Below are 5,000 nucleotides of genomic sequence, written 5' to 3' on the forward strand. Positions count from 1 at the left end.
TAACATCAACGATTGGTCCATTAATAACAGAAAATGGTAAACAAATAACAAGCGAAACAGACATGGCGAATACCCTGAACGAGTACTTCTCAACCGTCTTCACGACTGAGGATGTTCAGGGCAGTCTGCCGACCCCCACGCCTCAGTCACGAGGCACCACGCTGCCAGACTTCACCATCACAGAAAGTGAAATCCTCTCAGTCACAAAGAGCATGAACGTAAACAAAACACCCGGGCCAGACAAGATATCACCCAGGCTTCTTAAAGAAGCAAGAAATGAGCTCGTGAAACCGCTTACAATTTTATTCAATAAAACTTTGCTAGCGGGTAAAGTTCCCCACGAATGGAAACTAGCAAATGTCACGCCAATCTTTAAAAAAGGAAATAAATCTCTCCCAGCCAATTACAGGCCGATCAGTCTCACTTCAGTAGTGTGTAAGCTGATGGAAACAATAATTAGAGATAAAATTGTTAAATATTTAGAAGAAAATAAAATCATAAAGGATTCGCAACACGGTTTCAGAACCAAGCGCTCCTGCTTAACAAACTTACTAGACTTCTTTTATGAAGTATTTAACTCGTATGACGAGACAAAAGCTGTTGATATTATCTACCTTGATTTCCAGAAAGCTTTCGACACTGTTCCTCATAAGAGACTCATCAGTAAAGTAAAAGCTCACGGCATTGCCGGAAACACCCTGAAATGGCTGAGAGACTGGCTCTCTGACAGAAAACAGCGTGTTGTAATAAATGGAAAAGAGTCAGAGTGGCATAAGGTAAATAGCGGCGTTCCTCAAGGCTCTGTATTAGGACCAGTACTCTTCATAATGTACATAAATGATATTGATGAAGGGATAAACTGCAAAATAAGTAAATTTGCAGACGACACCAAAATAACAAGTAGAGTTACGTCTGTGTCACAATGGCAGGAACTGCAGTGTGACCTCAATAAACTAACAAGCTGGGCAGAAAAATGGCAGATGAGATTCAATATAGAAAAGTGTAAAATTCTACATATCGGAAGCAACAATGTTCAGGCGAGATATGTAATGAATAACATGCCACTGTCAAGTGCTGATAAAGAAAAAGATCTTGGTGTCGTTGTGTCAAACGACCTAAAGCCGAGTCAACACTGCACAGAAACAGTAAAGACGGCAAATAAATTAGTAGGGTTCATTGGAAGAACCTTTGAATTTAAATCAGAAAAGGTTATACTTACCTTATATAACTCACTGGTGCGCCCTCATCTAGAATACTGTGTACAGTTCTGGTCACCATACTACAAAAAAGACATTGAAAAACTAGAAAAGATACAGCGCAGAGTCACAAAGATGATTCCAAGATTGCGCAATAAGCCGTATGAGGAACGACTGGAAGAACTAAACCTATTTAGTTTAACAAAGCGCAGGATAAGAGGAGACCTAATTGAAGTGTTCAAAATTTTCAAAGGATATAGTAACATTGATGCACATAATTATTTTACCATTGATCATTCTAACCTAACAAGAAATAATGGATTCAAGATTATACCCAAACGTTTTAAATCCCACGAGGCCAAACATTTCTTCTTTAATCGTATAGTAAATATATGGAATAAACTTCCTGCCGAAATTGTAAACAGCAGTACTATTGAATCATTCAAAAATAAAATAGACAAATATTTAAAAGCAAATCCCCAACAAGCTCTCTTCTTGTCCGAATAATTACTAAATTCACTATTTAAACTCTTATTCAACAGTTTTAATATAACTTGTATTAACTTTCAGATAGGCGTATAGAGTTCACCGTAGGGTGAATAGTAGAACTTCCTTTCATCCTTTCCTATGAAAATTTCCATGTCAGTTTTTCCATACTGCATGGTACTTTTCCCAACTATTTCCATGCCAGCGCAAGCTGGAGGGAGTGGTGGGTGGGGAGGAGCCTTCTGCTATGCTGTCCTGTCTCTCTTCACTGTAGCTAGTTAGAAGTAGTTACCAAACAGCCTTGCAAGGACCAAAAGGTTTGTTGCTGTTTGGCTTTCCTTTGTATTCCTTTGTATTCCTCCTCTTAGAATTAACTACGCCTCTCCCTCCCATCTCTTTCCCATTTGTTACGCACCCTCCTCCTCCTCCTCCTCCTCCTCCTCCTCCTCCTCCTCCTCCTCCTCCTCCTCCTCCGGTTGGTGTTAAGAGAGGGTATAGAGGTGAAGGTGGAAGAGCAGGAGGAGGAGGAGGAGGGAGGAAGGAAGGGAGGTTAAGATGAATGCTAAATGAGTAGCGATATTAGAAAGAGGAGGAGGAGGAGGAGGAGGAAGAGGAGGAAGAAGAGGAGGAGGTTATGATGAATGGTGAATGATGGGAGATAATGATTGATGTGCTAATGTATGAATGACTCAAGAATTCCCTATATTTATTCAGTTATTTAATGAATGCGAAGCTGTGAAGTGAATAAGACTGAGAAGCGGGGAGACTGATAGATGAGAGAGAGAGAGAGAGAGAGAGAGAGAGAGAGAGAGAGAGAGAGAGAGAGAGAGAGAGAGAGAGAGAGATGGGTAGGTGGATATGAAGGTCGAGAGTGGAAGGAGACACAGATAGACACATAGATAAATAGTGAAATTTTAGAAAGGTAGAAAGATAAGTAGATAAATTAATAGCTAGATTAATGGATAGATAAAAGAAAAGTTAGATAAAGTGATGGATAGATAGATAGATAGATAGATAGATAGACAGATTACCTAACATAGCGTATATATCTTAACACACACACACACACACACACACACACACACACACACACACACACACACACACACACACACACACACACACACACATACAGTAATACACAGTGACGTTTCTTAACACAACTTCACTCCCTTTACTTCCATAAGTCACACCCTCTTCCTCCTCCTCCTCCTCCTCCTTCTCCTCCTCCTCCTCCTCCTCCTCCTCCTCCTCCTCCTCCTCCTCTACCTTAATTAGGAACATACTTGCCTCTTTTACAGGTGTGTGAGTGCTTTGGAATGCAGCTTTACTCTCTCTCTCTCTCTCTCTCTCTCTCTCTCTCTCTCTCTCTCTCTCTCTCTCTCTCTCTCTCTCTCTCTCTCTCTCTCTCTCTCTCTCTCTCTCTCTCTCTCTCTCTCTCTGTGTGTGTGTGTGTGTGTGTGTGTGTGTGTGTGTGTGTGTGTGTGTATTAGGTTGTAGGGTAAAGATATATATATATATATATATATATATATATATATATATATATATATATATATAGAGAGAGAGAGAGAGAGAGAGAGAGAGAGAGAGAGAGAGAGAGAGAGAGAGAGAGAGAGAGAGAGAGAGAGACCCAGCTGTTCTTTCTTATTGCCTAAGGGAGAAGACAAGGGAAAGGAGGGGGAAGAGAAACCACAAGGGAATTGTAGGGAGAAGAAAAGGAGGAGAAGGAGGATGAGAAGGAGGAGGAGGAGGAGGAGGAGGAGGAGGAAACCAAAACAATCCATTCTCTCCAAACTTTTATTTTACTTTTCTTTTTTTTTCCCCTCTCTCTCTTCCTTTCCTCTCTTCCTCCTCTTCTTCCCTATCTACATCGGGAAGAAGGGCGTAACGGGGGGAGGGGAAGGGGAATAGAGGGAGGGAAGGGTCTCTCTCCCTCTCATATCTTCTCCCTTATCAACGTCGGTTCCCTGCTTCCAAAAGGCCAGGAGGAGGAGGAGGAGGAGGAGGAGGAGGAGGAGGAGGAGGAGGACGGAGGGAGCAAGATGTAGAAGGAGGAGGAGGAGGACGGAGGGAGCAAGATGTAGAAGGAGAAGAAGGAGAGAAGGAAATGAAAATGGAGGAGGTGGTGATGGTGGTGGTGAAGGAGGAGGGATGTGCAGAAGAAGAAGAAGAAGAAGAAGAAGAAGAAGAAGAAGAATGAAAAGGAAGTAGGAATGATTGAGGAACTAGTGGGGTGTTGGTGGAGGAGGAGGAGGAGGAGAAGGAGGAGGAAGAGGATGAAGAGGAATAGATGGTATTAGTAGTGGAAGAAGAAGAAGAAGAGGAAGAAGAAGAAGAAGAAATAACTAAGAGAATTTAAAACTTTCATTATATCTTACGTAATAATAATAATAATAAGAAGAAGAAGAAGAAAAAGAAGAAGAAGAAGAAGAAGAAAAGAACAAGAACACTAGCAATAATAAGTCAGAATTTCTTTGATTTTTTGTTTTTGCTAATTTTTATACAACAATTAATAGTTTACATTTTGCATTACCACTTCATTTTTTATCATTATTTTCTATTACTTCTGTTTTATGCAATCACGTTTTTTTACTGTGTGTGTGTGTGGGTCTCTCTCTCTCTCTCTCTCTCTCTCTCTCTCTCTCTCTCTCTCTCTCTCTCTCTCTCTCTCTCTCTCTCACGTATATTAACCACTGTATACATCTTCTGGCAGGTGACCACACCCCCCGCACCCACGACCACGCCCCCCGCCCCGGTACACGCCCACACACGCCCACACACGCCCGCCCCCCGCTGGTGTGGAAGGCGCGGCGCTCCCCTGGCTATGGTCCGAAGATTTGTCATGCAGGAGAAAGTGATGTTCGTGTTATGAGGCAAGTTTTTCAGAGAGAGAGAGAGAGAGAGAGAGAGAGAGAGAGAGAGAGAGAGAGAGAGAGAGAGAGAGAGAGAGAGGAAGGCGACCCCACTAAGAGAAAGAGAGAGAGTACAGAACTGTCACTCATTCTCACTCTACGTAAACAAAAGGCAATTATGAACTGACAGCTCTCTCTCTCTCTCTCTCTCTCTCTCTCTCTCTCTCTCTCTCTCTCTCTCTCTCTCTCTCTCTCTGACACATTTTATTCTCGCTTTAAATGATTGTTCACGCTTATTGAGCGAGAGAGAGAGAGAGAGAGAGAGAGAGAGAGAGAGAGAGAGAGAGAGAGAGAGAGAGAGAGAGAGAGAGAGAGAGGTAGCTTGTCACCCTATTTGTATTTAGTCTTGAAAGTATTATTAATTTTACGTATTGTATTCTGTGTTATGTGCTCTCTCTCTCTC

General features: G+C 42.0%; 1 protein-coding gene across 8 annotated transcripts in view; it reads left to right on the plus strand.

Annotated features, from left to right (window-relative positions):
* The window catches only part of LOC135088758 (leucine-rich repeat neuronal protein 3-like), a 67,550-nt gene that overhangs the window by 42,107 nt on the left and 20,443 nt on the right, over positions 1-5,000 (plus strand). For 4 of the 8 annotated variants that reach the window (XM_063983762.1, XM_063983761.1, XM_063983764.1 and 1 more), the window contains one exon: positions 4,399-4,558. The exons of 3 other annotated variants lie outside the window; for them this stretch is intronic. The gene's annotated coding sequence lies outside the window, so the exon portion shown is untranslated. The remainder of the gene's footprint in view (positions 1-4,398; positions 4,559-5,000) is intronic. One more of the 8 variants, XM_063983765.1, reaches the window with a different exon arrangement.

This window comes from Scylla paramamosain, chromosome 31 (assembly GCF_035594125.1).
Source record: "Scylla paramamosain isolate STU-SP2022 chromosome 31, ASM3559412v1, whole genome shotgun sequence".
Classification (NCBI taxonomy): Eukaryota; Metazoa; Arthropoda; class Malacostraca; order Decapoda; family Portunidae; genus Scylla; species Scylla paramamosain.